The 20,072-nt window shown below is 45.2% G+C and overlaps 1 protein-coding gene across 4 annotated transcripts in view; it reads right to left on the reverse strand.

Moving 5' to 3' along the window:
• TOX2 (TOX high mobility group box family member 2) overlaps positions 1-20,072 on the reverse strand; it is a 1,178,640-nt gene that overhangs the window by 70,374 nt on the left and 1,088,194 nt on the right. The window lies entirely within an intron of this gene.

A 20,072-nucleotide genomic window follows, 5' to 3' on the forward strand; every position in this document is an offset into this window, starting at 1 on the left:
AGAGGAGGGAGTGAGAGAAGAGGGAGAGAGAGGGAGAAAAGAGAGAGGAGAGAAGGAGAGATGGAGAGATAGAGAGGGGGAGAGGGGGCAGAGAGAGTAGAGAGAGAGACAGAGTGGAGAAAAGAGAGAGAGAGCGAGAGAGAAAGAGAGAGAGAGAGAGGAGAGCGAGGAGAGAGAGAGAGAGAGAGAGAGTAGATACATAATGAGGAACTGTGCATTATGCCCCTAAAGTTCCATCAATGGTTTTGGGAGACATAATAAACAACAAAGGCATGAGGCCTGAGGCTGAAATATCAACAGAACCTGAGATGGTATCATTGAACCATTATACATAGTATTATATTACATGTTAAAAATGATATAGGACTTGCAATGGTTCAAATCCGCAACCAAGCAGAATGTAGCATAACGCGGGATATAAATAAATATAATATGCAATTACTAACTTCTGATTTACATGAGCCTGGAATTGCCTTTTGTAGCACAGTGCATAATTTACTTTGAATTAATAGTGCATGACAACAAATTGCATTGAAATGTATTGGCTTCTGCCGCCTTTACCTTAATTAATTAAATATTGGCTATTACCAGTCCTAGTGCATTCATTCTGGTCATTATCAGCCTTGTGGTTTTGTGCGGTTAGTTTGTTTTGTTTTGTTTTATTAGCATTTATATAGCGCACATCAGTCCACGGACATTGTGGTACTTGTTACAGTACATGCTTAGTTACATAGTCATAGGCAATATATATACAAAAATTACAATAGTTATATTACATTTCTGATTATAATACAATATACATGGCAAGGGTGGAAGAGGTGGTCGTAGTACTAATTAAGAAATGTGGATTTGAGGTTATTGCGGAATGCAGAGATGGATGTTTCAGCTCTAATGTTGGCAGGGAGAGAGTTCCAGAGTTGTGGTGCAATGTAGGAGAAGCCTAGGCCTCCAGCAGTCGCTGTCTTGATGCACGGGATGTGTAGCTGGTTGGTGTACTGGGCTCTGGTAGGGTGGGTTGAAGTGGTCCTTGATATTACTTCAGAGAGGTATGTAGGAGCAATGTTGTTGATGCATCTGTGAGTGATGGTAAGGATTTTCAGCGTAATTCGGTCTTTGACCTGAAGCCACCGTGCTGAGCGTCTAGCAAGGGATATGTGGTCCCTTCTGGGGATGCTCATAGCGGCTCTGAGGGCGTTTTTCTGTGTGATCTGCAGTTTGTGGATGTTTTTGGCGGAGGTGCCAGCTAGGAGAGCGTTACAGTAGTCGAGTTTAGCGCCAATAGTTGCTCTCGCTATGGCCACATGGTTAAGTGCGGATAGGTAGGGTTTGATGGCATTGATGAGTTTGGTGCTAAATGCTGAAGCAGAGGCTATGGCACTGACTTGTTTGTTCATTGATAAGTTAGCGTCAATGTGAACACCTAGGATCTTGACGGATGATGATACAGGTATAGTAGAGTTGTCTATGTTGAAGTTGGCATATTGGGGGCTTAGCTTCGTTATTGTGTTTTTTTGTCAAAGAATGAGGATTTCAGTCTTATCTCCGTTGAGACAGAGGCCATTGATTGCCATCCAGGCTTGGATTGTAACATAGATATTGTTGAGGTTAGTGGTGTCTTGGTTGTAGAGTCCAGTTAGGGGTATGAGTACTTGAGTGTCGTCTGCATAGTTGATATAGGCCACACCGATGGAATCAAGTAGGTCGAAAGGGGTTTTGTGAAGAGGTTATAGAGGGTGGGGGCTGTACAGGATCCTTGGGGGACACCGCAATTTATAGTGGTGGGGTCTGCGTTTGCTGTGTCAGAGTAGACCTTCATGGCTCTTCCTTCGAGGAAGGAGGTGATCCAGGAAGCTGCTTGTTTGGAGAAATGGGCTGCATGAGTGAGGTGGGTAGCAAGTGTTTGGTGATCTACTAGGTCAAAGGCAGCCGATAGATCAAGGAGAAGGAGCAGGGCCGGTTTGCCTTTGTCCATGATTTGTGTGATTTGGTTTTTTAGGTCTAATAAGGCGGATTCTGTTCCATGGCTGACCCGGAAGCCAGCTAGCCTTTTGCCTAGTATGGAGTTAGCTTCTATGTATGATTGGATCTGGTTGTGAGGTGCTTTGTCCAAAATTTTGAGGAGAAATGGGACTGTCATTATCGGTCTGTAGTTGTTGGGTTGCGCTGGGTCAAGAGTGGCTTTTTTTTTTGAAGTGGCCGCACTCAGGCTTCCTTGAGATTATCTGGGACCGTTCCTTTTTGGAATGATGCGTTAATGAATGCAGTAATCAATGGAGCTAGGTCATTAGCGCATTCCTTGATGATTTTGGGAGTGCAGATGTCTGCTTTGCATAGAGATGGTTTGAGATTTTTGATGAGGTTAAGGACCTCAGTTACAGTGACATCTCTGAAGGCGAATTGCGCGTGATTAAAATTGTTACACTTGTCTTGTGTAGGGCAGTTGGTATTTTGATTTGGGAGGGCCTTACGGTGGTTTTGTATTTTATTCTGTAGGAGTTTTATTTTGTCAAGCATGGCGGTCTGAATGCTAGCACACCAGGCTTTGTCTTTCGTTATCTCGTCTGCGGCAGCCGGTGGTGTAACTAGTTCATTGAAGATTGTGAATAATTCTTTGGCTTGAGAGTTAGCATTGGAGATCCTATCATTGAAGGAGTTGGATTTTGCTGTTAGGATGGCTTTTTTGTATTGGAGGGCTAGCTTTTTAAAAATGCTCTTAGGAGTTGGTCCGAGAACCAGGAGTTACAGTGAAAAGATTTTTTTGCTTTCTTGCTTTCCAGTGGGGCTATAGTGTTTATGGCATTGGTGAGGGTGTCATTAAAGATGGCTGAGAGTATATTAGGGTCCTGGGAGAAGAGAGGTGCTAGGCACGGGTTTTTGAGGTAAGGTCGCAGATTGTCTGCATTGAATTTTTTCGAACTTCTTGTTATGGCGGGTGGGGCGTGTGTTAGGGTTTTCTGTCTGGGGTCGGTGGGGATGAGGAATACAATGCACGTGTGGTCCGTCCATGGCAGGGCGGAGTTGGAGATAATGTTGGAGGAGCAGTTGTGATCCATGACCCAATCAAGGGTTTGACCTTTGGAGTGAGTGGGGGTAAGGACACTTTGGGAGAATCCTAGGTCTGTGAGTTCTTTAGCAAGGGATGTGGCAGGTTTATCCTTTGGATCATTGAATCCTAAGTTTAAGTCTCCTAGTAGAAGGATTTTGGAGTTTTTTTTGCTGTTACTACTGAGCCGGTGTTAGTTGTAATGGAACGTTGGTGACTACACCACATTTGTGATGCGACTGGTCAGGTCATGGTATTTCTGGCTGCCATTGGCCTTGGCTCCCTCCTGATTTTCTTACCATCAGCCATAGCCTCGATTCCATCACCCTCAACATGTTCCTTCATACCATCACCCCCCTCAACTACCCTCTCCCTACTGCTCACCTTAAAACTCCAGCAGCTACTCCCCTACATGCTAGTATCAGCTCCACCTTTCCACCTACTCTGCCACCCGATCGCCATATTTATAATTCCCTATAAATGATACATTGCCACTCCAACCTCATCTATTCCTCTTGCCCTCAGCGGTCGCCTCCCCCAAAGACACACACTTCCATCACCATTTCTTTCTCCCACTGATCGCACAAAATATCTCTGCAATGCACATGGCCCGTGCAAATAAAACACCTTCCTCTTCGACCAATGGAATTCTCACCCCCACACACTTTTCTGCGGGGCTATCACAGAGAGATATAGATCTCCCCCACCAGCCGCGACTTTGGTAGCACTCCACTCAGCCATGATGGCCTACACCGATGGCCAGTACCAAAAAGAACATGGGATGGAGTTGATCAACAAAGCCATGCTATCTATCCCCTTCTTTATCCGAGCTTCCTTATAACACATTGCTGTTGAACTCCTTGCACCCCTTAACTATTATCCTAATATATTAGACCCGCTACTCTTTCCTCCCTTATGTGAACCTCCTCTTTGAATTGTTGCCCACTGAAGCACCTATTATAATCATGAGTGACTTTAACTTCCCATTCATTACCATTGTCTGCTGCCTGCACCTGTATTTCACTCTCTATAATCCTTGTCCACAATCACCCAACTCATATCCATGGCAACTCTCTTGACCTAGTCTTCCTCTCTTGTTAAGAAAACTGCTGTTCTCCCTCAAACAGGTTCTTGCCCGCGAATCCCTCCTTACTTCCTTGCTCTGTCTCCACCCCCACCCCACAATCAATTAAGGCAAATTGAATCCAAACTTCCCAGCTCCATACCAAAAACTCCCAAATGCCCCTTCAATCCCTCTTGCTCAAATACGCCCCCTACCGTCCATTCCAAGAACTGAGAACAGTCATATGGCACATCCTTTTCCAATGATGTAAATCGTGCTGTAACTTTCCTTGTCTCATGCAAGGAACACCTCTACCCCACCTATCTCCCGTTGACTCTGCCAAATCTAGCTACCACACCAATCCTATATTATCTTTCCATTTCTATCCTTTCAAGCTTTCCTCTAACCTCCAACATCTTTTCACCATTCTCCTTCTCCATCTAGGACAACATTGCCTCCTAACGTCTACTCAAAAATGTCTACAAAAAGCAACCTCTTGACTGCCCCTCTCCTTCCTCTTCCCTCCTACTCCTCCTTACTGTTAAGATAGAATCTGGCCTGGTGGACAGATTTTAGGGGGCCACCCTAGTTGTAGGGAACAGGAAACTCTGGGAGGTAAGCCAAAATCCAATCAAGGTAAACGTGGAGAGCAGTCAAGGCTTATTCTCACAAGAGTAAGAGAGTGGGGTCAGGGGTCCACAATGAGTCGAACCAGTGAAGCACACAATAATTCAATTTAGACAAGAACGTATACAAATACAATATTTATTATAGGCCTTAAATACACACTAAAAAACAGAAACGGTGATATCATAGCACAAAACTCAATAAACATTTATACATTCACCATAGGTTCTAAAAATGCATTCAAAAGTCTTAAACACTACACGAGGTAAGTATATTAAGGTAGTAAAGATGGGAGCAAGTCACAAGTGATTCTCCCTAACTTCAGTCCAATTCCTAAGAACAATGGGGCCTTGTGTGCAAAAAGTCACAATAGCCACAATGATTCTCCCTAGACTATATCTCCTAGACTATATCTGAAGCAGCAAAGTTACTTGCGTTGGTGAATGTTCAAAAGAAGAGATGCAACAACGTTACCAGGTAAGTAAATTGTGTTTTTATCTTTCAGATGGCACTACCAAGGTTTGACGACCGGCAGTGGAATGTAATCTTAGGATACAATGGGATTGATTCCCAATGTTATCCTATGGATGACAGTGAGGGTGGACTGGAGGGGCGTGGGGGCATGCTTCACGTTTACTTGTTCCCCCGACTCTGAATTTCCCAGATGACTTAATGGGTCGACTGGGGGTTCCTGGAGGTTGGGTTGTCTGCTGTTGGGTCCAGTGAGAGATGCCTAGGAGCTGCAAATGCAAGGATTCATCTGGTCAGGTCCAGATGCAAGATGCAAGCCCTGGCGAAGAAGGTATGCAAGATTCACTGATGCAGGCCTCTTCAGGAGACTTCAGAGGACAGGAGAAGGCAAGTTCCAGCGATGACCACCCCACACTAACAACGGCAGGCGTCCCTTCCATTCGCAGTTGAAGAAGCTTCTCCAGGACAGGATGCATTAAGGCTGGGAAGCTGAAATTCGCAGGGAAGGTGACTTGTACCACAAGCTGGTGATGCTTCTGGAGAGGTAGCCCACGAGTGAGCTGGTCAGTCCACAAGTTGGTCCAGGGACACTTTTGAAGGCTCTGGACGGTTGGATTCTTGAGAAGGTGTTGAGGCTAGTTGGTCCCACTAGTCTAAGGGCTGAAGAACAGCTCAGGGTTTTCAGAGATCAGGTAGTCCAACAGGGCTTCACCAGGCGAGATACAGGAAGGGATGCCAGGCCTCTTCAGGGGTATTCTTTGTATCTTCAGTCAGCTGTTCTGATCTGAAGAAACGGCTGCAGGAGTCCCCTTCTTATCCGAAACCCAGCCTGTAAGCAAGTCCAAGCCCACCAATGGTAAGGATCTGCAACATTCAAACAGCCAGTAGTTGTCCAATCAAGAACAACTATTGGTTTCCCATTCCAGGGCACGTGCATGGCCTTATGTGGGATTTCTTGAATTTGCAAGGCAATATGGCCAAAGAAGAAGTGAAAATCTTGTGGCATGGCGATTTTGGGGCACCTGCCACGTTTAGTAAGCATATACGGTAAACACGAATGTGTACACTAGAAATAAGGCAAACATTGTCAAACTATATATGCTGCCACCAGCTTGTCTTTAGGCACATATAAAAGTAACCAAAAATCCCAAGTGTAAAAAGCTAGTGTCATACAAAGGTATCCCCATTGCACTGCATGTTAAGATGATGTGTGCAAGGTTAAAAAGTTACAAACATGAAAAAGGTAAAAGGGAACCATAGTTTCCCAGTGATGATATTTTGAAGGACTGATCAGTTTCTCCATAACAAATTAGCAAAAGGCAGGGGAAGCGAAGCTGAAAGATTTACTTCACCTCAAATTGTCAGAACAGATTAAAAAACAAAGCAAAACGATTGGGGTTTCAAAGAAACGATGGAGGGAATGAAGGAAAGAGAAATCTTTCCTAACACTTTCCTACACTTACCACCTGTTGCTCCAATTCTGTCCTCAACATTCTGTTTTTGTCCCAACACCACTAGTAAGTTGACAACCATTTTCCAGGCTGCCAAAGCATCCAGTGTTTCAGTTCAACTGTTTGCACCCCAAACAGTCACGGAGCAGATATCCTTTCTCCCTTTGAACTCCAATCTCAGTTACTTCTGGGGGCTTCCCAGACTGATATCCTACCCAGGATGAAAAAAGATTGCTTACCATAACAACCCATCCAACTAAAGGATGGTCTCCCTCTTCCGCTATTGTTCTAGTTAACCACATGACTCCCTACGTTGAGTTCAATGGACTCTCTACCCAATCTGCGTAATATGGGAGTCCCTCCACTAAAATGGCATTCACTCATGTGTCTCATGTGATTACTTCTTTATATCACTGCAAACCTTCTTCCATCCTCATCCTCCTAGATCTATTGGCTTGCCTTCAACAACGTCAACCATTCTATTCTACTCCTTGTTCTCTTGGAACTTGTTTCGGAGGGCACTGCTCTCCTCTGGATAGTCTTCTGCCTTTCCGATTGCTCCTTCTCCACCTCCAGCACCATTTCCTGGCACGCTGGCACATCCTCTTCCATGTCTCTCTTAGTAGGAGTTCCCATGGGTCTGTCTTTGGCTGTCTTCTATTCACTGTTTATAGCACCTCTCTTGGCAAGCTCATCTCCTTCAACTTCTCCCATCGTTGATTTGCATAAAACATGCAAATCATCTTCTCCTTCCCCTCTTTTCTTCGAGTTGATAGCTCTAACTGTATTTCCACCATCTGTCTCCATAACACTTTGACGGATAATAGAAAATGCTCCCAGTACAGTGACACGGAAACACACAGCGCACACCGCGTGCTCCGCGTGTCGGGGCTGTTTAAGCCCAGCCTCTCAGATTGCAGCGTGATAAAAACGGAAAACAGACTCCTGAGTGAAAACTGCAGGCAGTTGATAGAAAATGCTCCCAGTACACAGTGACACAGAAACACACAGCGCACCGGATAGTGACGGATAATGTGGAACTTATTATGTCTAGCAAGGCTGATTCCGTTCCATGGCTTGGTCGGAAACATGGCCAAGATATGGTGGCTTTCCAGGTAACACTGGATTTGAGAGTAAATTGCACTGTCAAGAGTTTTTAGGAGGAAGGGGTCTGCTGTGATCAGGTGGTAGTTGTTCAGGGCCAGGGGGTCTAGCGCAGGTTTCTTGATAAGGGGGAGGGCTCAGACATCCTTCACGCTAGCAGGGACTGAACCAGAAGTGAAGGGGCATTGATAAAGTTAGTGAGGAAGGGGGTTAAGGTGTTTGGTGCAGTCCTTGATGATGATGGGGGGGGGGGGCAGATATCCCTTGTACACCTGGAGGGTTTCAAAAGCTCTTGAGAATGTCTGTAACCTCATCCTGGATGTGAAACGCTAGTTGGTGCAGGGACGCAAGGGTAGACGTATTGCGTTTTAACTGTATTTCCGCAATCTGTATCTATATAACACTTTGACGGATAATGCAGAACTTCTCGAAAACCGCCTTAATCTCCCACCTCACTCCTCGTCTATTCTTTACAGCAGATCTCCACACCCCATCCCAGCCATCAAGGCTTGCAACCACAGAGTCCTTTTGTACAGTAATTTCAAACTTAACTAATTAACTACCTCGTCACTGGCACTGCAGCCGACAAACACTCCTGCCGCAGCCTCCATTCGGCACTCCTCGAGACCCAAAGTACGAAACCCTAAAATGCATTCTGTTCCGCCTTCCTGGCTCTCTCCCACCTCTGCCCATTCCCAGCATGCGGAGGATGCTTCCCATGGAAGACTATTCCATCTTCATAGTCCTTTCCTTTGCCTTCAGGTCTATTCGAGGGCTACCCTGCCTACCCGGCCGAGCCTTTTCTGATTCTGTTCCTTTACTTCCTTTACAGCTGCCACCAACTATCTCTGTGATCCGGCAATTACCCATGGTCCAGGCCTTTAAAACGTCACTAAATTAAGCATTTCCTCTCTCAAAGGAGCACCTCTGATGTACCATACTCCCATGGCAACGTGACTCCCTCTTAATCCTCACTGTTGCTGCACATGCATCTAGTTTTACACAATTTGAGATGCTGCATTATCACTAAAATATTTGGCAGAGCTTTTCACATTCCGTAGTCCCACCTTTCCCCAGCACCGCCACCTGGTTTATATCCACCCATCACTTGGCTATTTCTGTTAAGCATCCACTGTTGTCTAATAGAAGCACTAGTTCCCATTTCCCAAATAAATACAAAATGCACTCCATTTCTTTATTTTTTTCAAATCAGCAAAATTATTATTGGAATGGGCAGGTGATAACTGTAGTATATAAACTACATTTAATGTATGTAATTCATTACCATGAGTGTGTATGAAGACATTTTTGGGTTGCCAAAGAGCAGATTTTAAATAAGTTCTGTTCTGCAGAAGTACTGTGTTTTTTCTTCTTTTTACAACTGATCTATGCAGAAAGTGTAGCTAGCAAAGGAAACCCTTGGAATGTTCGATAACTATGCAGAAAGTGCTGCTAACTGGGGAAACCTCAGAACTTGATAACTATGCAGAAAGTGCTGCTAACTGCAGAAACCTCAGAATGCTGATATCTATGCAGAAAGTGCTGCTATCTGTGGAAACCTCAGAATACTGATATCTTTGCAGAAATTGCAGCTAGCAAAGGAAACCCTTGGAATGTTCGATAACTATGCAGAAAGTGCTGCTAACTGGGGAAACCTCAGAATGTTGATATCTATGCAGAAAGTGCTGCTATCTGTGGAAACCTCAGAATACTGATATCTTTGCAGAAATTGCAGCTAGCAAAGGAAACCCTTGGAATGTTCGATAACTATGCAGAAAGTGCTGCTAACTGGGGAAACCTCAGAACTTGATAACTATGCAGAAAGTGCTGCTAACTGCAGAAACCTCAGAATGCTGATATCTAAGCAGAAAGTGCTGCTATCTGTGGAAACCTCAGAATACTGATATCTTTGCAGAAATTGCAGCTAGCAAAGGAAACCCTTGGAATGTTCGATAACTATGCAGAAAGTGCTGCTAACTGGGGAAACCTCAGAACTTGATAACTATGCAGAAAGTGCTGCTAACTGCAGAAACCTCAGAATGCTGATATCTATGCAGAAAGTGCTGCTATCTGTGGAAACCTCAGAATACTGATATCTTTGCAGAAATTGCAGCTAGCAAAGGAAACCCTTGGAATGTTCGATAACTATGCAGAAAGTGCTGCTAACTGGGGAAACCTCAGAACTTGATAACTATGCAGAAAGTGCTGCTAACTGCAGAAACCTCAGAATGCTGATATCTATGCAGAAAGTGCTGCTATCTGTGGAAACCTCAGAATACTGATATCTTTGCAGAAATTGCAGCTAGCAAAGGAAACCCTTGGAATGTTCGATAACTATGCAGAAAGTGCTGCTAACTGGGGAAACCTCAGAACTTGATAACTATGCAAAAGTGCTGCTAACTGCAGAAACCTCAGAATGTTGATATCTATGCAGAAAGTGCTGCTATCTGTGGAAACCTCAGAATACTGATATCTTTGCAGAAATTGTAGCTAGCAAAGGAAACCCTTGGAATGTTCGATAACTATTCAGAAAGTGCTGCTAACTGGGGAAACCTCAGAACTTGATAACTATGCAGAAAGTGCTGCTAACTGCAGAAACCTCAGAATGTTGATATCTATGCAGAAAGTGCTGCTATCTGTGGAAACCTCAGAATACTGATATCTTTGCAGAAATTGCAGCTAGCAAAGGAAACCCTTGGAATGTTCGATAACTATGCAGAAAGTGCTGCTAACTGGGGAAACCTTAGAACTTGATAACTATGCAGAAAGTGCTGCTAACTGCAGAAACCTCAGAATGTTGATATCTATGCAGAAAGTGCTGCTATCTGTGGAAACCTCAGAATACTGATATCTTTGCAGAAATTGCAGCTAGCAAAGGAAACCCTTGGAATGTTCGATAACTATGCAGAAAGTGCTGCTAACTGGGGAAACCTCAGAACTTGATAACTATGCAGAAAGTGCTGCTAACTGCAGAAACCTCAGAATGTTGATATCTATGCAGAAAGGGCTGCTATCTGTGGAAACCTCAGAATACTGATATCTTTGCAGAAATTGCAGCTAGCAAAGGAAACCCTTGGAATGTTCGATAACTATGCAGAAAGTGCTGCTAACTGGGGAAACCTCAGAACTTGATAACTATGCAGAAAGTGCTGCTAACTGCAGAAACCTCAGAATGTTATCTATGCAGAAAGTGCTGCTATCTGTGGAAACCTCAGAATACTGATATCTATGCAGAAATTGCAGCTAGTAAAGGAAACCTTGGAATGTTCGATATCTATGCAGAAAGTGCTGCTAACTGGAGAAACCTCAGAATATTGATATCTATGCAGAAATTGCAGCTAGTAAAGGAAACCTTGGAGTGTTCGATATCTTTGCAGAAAGTGCTGCTAACTGGAGAAACCTCAGAATATTGATATCTATGCAGAAATTGCAGCTAGTAAAGGAAACCTTGGAATGTTCGATATCTATGCAGAAAGTGCTGCTAACTGGGGAAACTTCAGATTATTGATTTTTATCCACAAATTTCAGCTATTAAAGGAAACCTTGGAATGTTCAATTTCTATGCACAGAGTGCTGCTAACTTGGGAAACCTCTGAATTTTGATATCTAGGCAGAACGTGCTACTAACTGAGGAAACCTCAGAACATTGATATCTATGCAGAAAGTGCTGCTAACTGGGAAAACCTCAGAAAGTTGACACCCATGTAGAAAGTGCTGCTAACTGGGGAAACCTCAGAATATTGATATCCATGCAGAAAGTGCTGCTAACTGGGGAAACCTCAGAATATTGATATCCATGCAGAAAGTGCTGCTAACTGGGAAAACCTAAGAAAGTTGACACCCATGTAGAAAGTGCTGCTAACTGGGGAAACCTCAGAATATTGATATCCATGCAGAAAGTGCTGCTAACTGGGAAAACCTCAGAAAGTTGACACCCATGTAGAAAGTGCTGCTAACTGGGGAAACCTCAGAATATTGATATCCATGCAGAAAGTGCTGCTAACTGGGGAAACCTCAGAATATTGATATCCATGCAGAAAGTGCTGCTAACTGGGAAAACCTAAGAAAGTTGACACCCATGTAGAAAGTGCTGCTAACTGGGGAAACCTCAGAATATTGATATCCATGCAGAAAGTGCTGCTAACTGGGGAAACCTCAGAATGTTGATATCCAGGCAGAAAGTGCTGCTAACTGGGGAAACCTCAGAATGTTGACACCCATGTAGAAAGTGCTGCTAACTGGGGAAACCTCAGAATATTGATATCCATGCAGAAAGTGCTGCTAACTGGGGAAACCTCAGAATGTTGACACCCATGCAGAAAATGCAGGTAACCAGGCGATCATGAGACGGTAGACACAGGTAGTATAGCTCAGTGGCAATGTGCTCATCTTGGAAGCAAGCAAACGCAGAGCAACACAGGTTTGAATCCTGCGTTTGCGCTAAGAAACCTCTTCGGTATTAGGTGCGTTCTAAAAAAACATTATATTATAAATTCTAATTTACCAGCGGCTTGTTTAAGTTTCTACTGAAGGTAGCGATGTGGCTGCGATGCCCAGCTCAGAGTGGAAAGGAATTTGCCCAGAAAGCTAATCACATGCTACGTTTTCATTATCTGCCATTGGTGGTTACTAAACCAACCATGACTCGACCCCACCACATTGTTCTCAAGGCCTTAAACATGACATCACAGATAATATACATGCCCAGAAAGTACCTACAAAACATGAGGAAAACACTTTAGCTCCCAAAAATGTTAATATTTAATTTTTGTTGTGAGCATAATAGCAAAACACAGCCCAGCTGATTTGTAAGCATTATTTTGAAGGTCCTTTTTTCCATGTTAAATTAGTCAAACCCTTTTTATATCATCGAATGAGCCATGTCTCTTAGGAAAATCTGGTAACGAAAGATACAAAGCCCAATGACTGAAGATGGTAAACGACCAGAACATGATTTCCAGGTGCATGGGTAAAATGGCAATTATCATGTCATTTGTGATGTCATATGTGACATCATGAACATTTTACTTTCAAAAGTGAGTTTTGCTATGCAAAACTGGCATTTCCCCCGTGGTTTGCAACCCTAACATCAAAGTTTCATCACATACCTTGATGCCCTGATGCCTGTGGGCTCCAGCGCGGTAGGAATAAATAAATAAATAAAATACCTGCCAAGATGCAAATAAATAAATAAATAAATAAATAATTAAATACCTTCTGAGATTTTAGTAACAGTTTTACCATAACGTCCCTTCAACTAGAAAGGTTAGTGGGGTTCGCGGGAACCCCACTCTACTTTAAGATCTCGCATTCAGACGCTTGTGACGAAGACCACCTCTTGCGAGGCGGGATTTATCCCATGACAACCTCCAAACAACTAATGATTTGACTTATAGCTTGCACCAAATCGGCCCTGATTGAAAAAGGCGTTGTATCCGCCGAAACACGTTTCTCTTATAGGGCATTTTTTCTGAAATATCATTTTCAAATTCAAATACCTTTTGTGTACACTCATTATTTACCCTGTGGCGCTTGATCTTAAAGCAGAGTGGGGTTCCCGCAAACCCCACTAACCTTTCTGTTTTACCGGAGTAGGGGGTTGTTACTCCGGCACTCTACCGATCAGCGGCCATTTTTTCGAAGAGCGCCGGACACAGATGGTTGGTATCACCAACAATCCCCAATCTACTGTATCACGTCTCTTCAACTAGTTTGTTCCAGAGGAATTCATATATGTATCTATGTGTATCATGTTAATGTATATGCAGATACATAACATATCTGCCTGTGTACACTTTGGCACAGCACTTCAGATTTTCATATGTACGTGTTCCTTGTCAAATTCCCGGCTTGTTCGCACGAGGGGATTTGCAAACGGCAGTGAGAGCCCCTTTGAATTCTATTCCCCAGACCCTCCTTGCCATAATGACCTGTCATTGGTGCCCAGCTGTTAAAATTCCCAGATAATTACATGGCTTCTGTCTGAAGTGTGGGCGTCCATCAGAAAGGGTGTCACGGCAGAGATAAGCACATGGGGTCAGCAGTTTTGCTCGTCCATTTGTCCTCCTTCACCACCACAGACTCCAGCTATAGAGCTCCCAATTTTCAGTGTGAAGTAAACTGGTAACAAAGCACTACATAAAATAAAAAAGCATTGGGGATTTGAAGAGCTGTTGCTTTTGTTAATGTTTATGTGTGTGGCGGGTGAGTACAGGGAGAGACACGGGCGCAAGGAAGCAAACTGGGGTAGAGAGTGCTGAGTGTTATCGCGTGTGGTCGCTGCACGTCAATAAACGCACGTGCACAGTGATGTGGCATTATAACATCCCTCATTCACCATAATAATAATAACATCAACATTTCCTTAACTGATAATCAAATATAGTTGACGTCTAACATAGTTCCTCACCAGAGGTCTCCTGACTCTGTCCTTAGGTTTCCATTATACAAGGTTTCATTTTCATGGGCACCCTCCTGGTGTTACTCCGGGGTTACCTATGCTCCTATCTTTCTCCCTCGTGTTTTTTTGTGTGATGACAACAGGGACATCACCTATCCACCTACTTCCAACTAGGGGCCATTGTGCTGTATACCCTGTGGTCCTGCTCATGTGAGCGAGGGGAGACCTGTGCCACGTGACGGGGCGGAAATAAAGACAGCTACGCCCCGGAAGGGCTAAGCCGAGCACACCTCAACAGGCGTGTTTCTTGTGTGCTCCCTGCCGCGCACGCGCGCGGGTACGCATGCAATCCGACCTCCCTGATCATTGGATAAACAACTATTCAAAGCCATTATGGAATCTTGCGTGTTCTGCAGGCAGTCCTTCCTCCTTCTTCTTCTTCTCAATTATCGGAGGCGTGGGCGGACCCACGCAGGCGCTTCCCATCCTAAAGGATGATGTGCACCAGAGGCAGTCCTTCCTGGTCCTCCTCATTAGTCATTGGAAGTGCACTGGTTTCCAATGATGAAACCCCTTTCAACCAACTGCAAATCCTTGTCACTTCCTCGCCTTGTGGCAAGGAACACTGGGCCGTTAGTCGCTTCTACAGGCATGCACAATTTGTGTCTGGGCTTCCCGTTTCTTAACAAGGCTTAATCACCCGACTTGGGCCGGCTCCAGTCGTGGGGTCGATTCATTGTCATTATTGGTGTTTTGTTTCTGACGCACTAGTGATAAGTCAATCGCTGGTTTCTGTGTCTGGAGATGTTGTGCAGTACTAGTGATTAGAATTTTCTATTGAGGAAAGACTTTGCCAGAAACACCCCACCCCAAGGTTATGCCTAAAGCAATTCAACACCCCCACCCCTCCCCTGTACTGGGCCACCAAACCACTAGTAAGTTTTGTCCTTGGAACCTCCAGGCAGCCATCCAGTCACACGTTAAAGTCTCACCCATTTTTACACAGATAGGCTCCTGAGTTCAAGATATTTTTTCTCCTCCTCCCTCACTAGTTCTGTAGCTACTCTCTTTCGCCCCCATTGGAATGTTGATACCAAAAGGAGTGAAAACACACAACAACTCAAAGAATCCTTCAAACATTTAAAATAACTTGTGATGGCAGTCAATCCCATGCAATATAAGTAGCCAACCCCTTTTCAAAATCGCTCTGTCCACCTCTATTCCCTTTACCCGAGCCCATACCAGTGACTCCTCAGTCGATTTATGCCTCGCATGTTTCAACTTTTTCTTACATCAGGCCTTTGCCCTATTTTCTGGGTGTTGTTATGTGAGCGGGAATGCTTAGCTTTCAGAATATATATGTACCTGTCATTTTGTTCTCATTAGTCACCTGCCCCATCCCTGGCCATCTGCAGCTCTTTGGTTCCTTTCTCCCTCGGTTTTTCTGCTGTAAGCTCTGTTCGAACCCATACAAAGGGCCTCATTATGACATTGGCGGTAGCCGTGCCGGTAAATCATGAATTTTCCAGCACCCGGGAATGGGCAATTACCGGGGCATTACGGACCCGGTAATGGCCATTCCCGGGCGCCGGAAAACATTAGTCCCCATTCCCATTTGAGTCCCATTGGACTCAATGGGAATGGGGAGGCCGGATGCACCGGCACCATTCATGAATGGTGTGGTGCATCTGTCGAGGTCTGCTCGCGGGTGCCGGTAAGGCACCCACGAGCAGAACTTGTAGTTTGCCGGTCCGGTAACAATGGTACACACAAGCTTACCGGTACCGTCGTTACTGGACCAGGAACTTTATAATGAGGCCCAATGTCCTTTAAAATAGAAAGCATGTCATTTTCCTCCTCTATTTAAAAACTAGTGGAAACGTAAATTCCCATTTATACCTTACATTCCCACTTTCTGAACGTGTGTGTCAGACCCCCAACACTGCCTTTTTTTCTGGGTGATGGTGGAAGGTTCCGGAAACAGCCATATTTTCTTTCTCTTGATGGTAGCTTACTGTTTCCCCACAATTTACTATTGTATGTCATCTTGTTACTGTAATAAAGGAAGCAGACCTCTATTGAGCACTGGCCTTCTGCTGCCAGCTGCTTGGCACTGTCTTCTCTGATGTGTGCTCTGCTAGCACATCCATCCCGCCTTCCTCCTTGGAGATGTCTTTCAGTATACGTTGCACAGCTCATCTCAACTCCCACAGTGTCTTTCCCTAATTCTTGGAGACCGCAAAGTTGTGCCAGTTGAAGTGTCAATCTCTGGTCCCCATATTTTCTCCACAGAGATCGCCTCTTTTCTCCTCTCGAACTCCGACATACAGACATCTGTCTGCACTTCAAGGAGACCCATCAATGGCTCGTTTGCTTTGACGCCCCAACACCTCTCCTCTCTAGAAATTGCTTGAAGTTGGCCATCACGTTTGACACCTCGACCAGCAGCGCTGTGGTCTCCGTCTCAGGCTTTTAAGATGCCTTTTCGTGCCCACCTTTTCCTCACAACTCATGCATGCAAGCAAATTATTCTCCCAACCCATTTTTTTATTTATTACACATTTTTAGAAACCGTGTGTCAGGAAAGATTTCTTAATCGTGGGTAATTTTCCTTCCATGTGGCAACCCCTAAACTTTTTGCTGTTGTTTTCACCATGATCTAGACTTTGCCAGAGAAGTGCAGCCGTCTGCCGCACTCCTCTGGGCTTTCGCTCCATTCTTACGGGGAAACTGACATGCCCTTAAGACAGTCAGTACCGGGAAACGTTGTTTTCCATAGTTCTTTTATCATGTTGCAGCTTTCGCGCAACGTGACACAAGAGGGCACTGTAAACTAAGTTACTGCTCTCTTGGGCCTCTAGTCTGCTACACGCCCTAGATACTCTCTTGGGATTGTTAACGAACGGTGCAAGTGAATCACGGATGGAACTGGTGGCAGCGATCGTTTCTTTGTGTTTTTGAGCTCCTTTTGGCGTTTAAGTGCATTTAAGCGCTTAGCCCAAAATGGTGGCCTGGCTCCCAAAATGGCCAGACCGCGAGGCTCGTTGTCCTGTCCGCTGACCGTCTTGCCCCCTTCACCTTCCCCAGGTCGAGCCGACCCGGGGCCTTCCTTATTTGGGCATGTACTTTCCCGCGAAACACAGATGCTTTTGCGGGCTTCTACAGGCCTTGTGTGTGCCTCCAGGATGTGGGCTGGGATGTCTGGTCCCAATACACATCCTGGGTGCCAGAGAGTCTAGGGTGGTGTGAATGCCTGCGACCTCTGTGGTCCGTGATAGGTCCACGTATGGTGTGAGTGTTTTGTGAGCAGATCTCCTATTGGGTCCCCTCCGTTTTGGCGCGAAGGGAACCTTGGATAAGAGGGGGCTGGAAACACCACTACCAGGTTGATCTCCTGAGTTCTCCGAACAAAGGAATACAGGAGCCAAGTATCCTGCAACTAGGAGGCTGAACCAAGGAATCGCTGATGATCTGCTGAAGGACTGCTCCTCTGCACTGCTATCGCCTTGTGAAACCTTTTCTACCCCGGATCGAACGAGAAGGCCTGTACTGGTACTTGGACCCTTGGAATAGTGGGGACAACTATTCTCGGCATCTTCCCCATCTCCTGCACGTAAGCCTTCGGAAGTGTCTCTGGGCCATCCAGCAGACTGACCAGCCTACCCAGGAGTCTTGCTCTCTAACCGCCGTCAGGTTGTGTTGTATTACGAGTCCTTGTCACTCTCACACGATTCGTACACTTGGCATTCCCAGGTCTGAAGTGAGCAGTGTACATTTGGCTGAAATACACACGGCCACTCCGTTGCCCTGCTGTGGTAACCAACTGTGCGGGTTCACTGCGTTTGGGACGTCCTCAACTCAACTTCTGCTGCTGCGGAATCTACACGACGACGAGACGTCCCCTGCTTCTATCTGAACCTGCCAGCACTGAAACTGACGCAGAGAAGCCTGGGTCTGCTTGCATCGGGGACTGGTGAGTAGCTTCGCTAGGAACTGGTCACCCTCCTGCAGGAGCCCATAGCTTTTCCCCGCTGTGTCTAACAGCACGCCTTTCCGTACTCACGCTCTGCTTCTGCCCACAGTGGAGGCTGCGCTTGAGTCGCAGAGCTCTGTTCATCTTCATTTGTGCACCAAACTAAACTGCCAGATTCCCTCGAAGAGACTCCCCTTTTTGCCCGTTGGCACCAGCGTGTGGAGGTACTTTTGAGCACAAGGCTCCACTCTTCGTAGGGCTTGGACTTCCTTTTAGTTAGGTGCCTCTGAAGGCGGACTGGGTCTAATTATTATTCGCACTGCCTGTTTTCCTCCCCATCTAGGTGGTCTACACATTTCATGCGTCTTACCCGTTAGACTCATTTGTATTTGTATATATATTGTATTGGTTTGGTATGTGTTCGTTTACTTGAGTTTTATTGTGATTTCTCGCTACGGTCAATGTTACAAAGGCCTTGTAATAAATGTGTCTATATTTTTAATATAACACCTGCTTGGAGTAATTTGGAAGTGTCCTTGCTTTGTGTGCTCATTGTGGGCTTTCAGTCACCCTCACCCCTCTTGAGACCTAGTCTTGACCACCGCCATCGCTACCCTGATTGGTCTGGCTTGTCCAGACTTTACCCTGTTCCAAGAAACTAGGCTGGCCTTCTGAACCTCTGCCCCTCCAGGACAGAGTTCAGAAATCCATCTTAACACCGTGCCACATGCCCGTAGGCCTCAGGGCAGGGACACACAACCAACAAACATAAACAAGACAAGGAAAGCAAGCGATCCAGAGGCTGAAGAGCAGGAGAATAATGAAGCAGGACCAATTCATCAGGAGGTAGGTTCTTAATGTGTGCAGTTGTCTTTTTGCTAGCAGATGGCATCAACCATAGCATACTCGTTCTTTGTTGATGCCTATGCTGCATCCTCCCCCAGTCAGTGAATATGTGAGGTTAATCCTTTGGTACACTTTGGAAGCCTAGCCTCACATGCTGCGGGCGGCCACCCTCTCACTGTCCTGTTCTGCCTCAGCACTCTCTCGCAGGTTGATGGTAGTATCAACACGTCCACGTCTCTGATAAGACTTACTTACGGTCTACTCCATTGTTTTTTTATGCTTTAGGACCTTCTCCATAGGTTTCTGGCACTTTCCCCACTACCCCTCTCTGTACACATTTTTAGACCTGCCACTTCTGTGCAGTATAACAGACTTCATTCTCTCGCTTAGCTATTTGTGAATCAACGTCTCTTTCATTCTTACATGCTCATCTGCCACTCTTAACAGTGACCCTTTTGATGAATCCTGCAGAGTCCTCACAGATCCCCTGTCTAAAGTCTCCTGCCAGCGGGGCAGGGGAGGGCTGCCGGTACTCACCTCCCAGGTGGCCAGGGGAAAGCAGCCACTACCTGATCCTAACCCTGGGAGTGGTATTAGCGGGGTGTATCACCTGTGAGAAGGCTCCCAAGGGAACAGAAGGATTCCGTTAGGAGAGACACAGTATTTTTCTTCTTTAGAGAGGGTGATTCCTACAGTGTCAGAATATTTAATGGCTTGTTGCAAAAAGACTTCTCTTTACAAGGCTACCCACATTGATGGTAGTGAATACTCTTGTAATCAACAAAGGATACAAATATGTGGAAATCAGAACATTACTACCTTGATTTTTGATGAACATAATTCTCCCTTAAATCTTAACCTAAGATCAATTCCTCTAAAACTTTCCCCTACAATGCATTTAATAAACAGAGTAAAATGAATAAAGTTAAAGTTTGTATTTCTGAAGGAAAGGGTAATCAGAACATTGGGGACTTCAAGTCCCACAATGCCCTAAGTACTGGGATGAGGAAGAGGAACCCAGGCACTAAACTGCATGATGCAGTCTAGTTGTTCTAATGACCCACACCTGAGCGGGACATTTGATTATATAAGGC

Source organism: Ambystoma mexicanum, chromosome 3p (assembly GCF_040938575.1).
Source record: "Ambystoma mexicanum isolate Mex_15411 chromosome 3p, UKY_AmexF1_1, whole genome shotgun sequence".
Lineage (NCBI taxonomy): Eukaryota > Metazoa > Chordata > Amphibia > Caudata > Ambystomatidae > Ambystoma > Ambystoma mexicanum.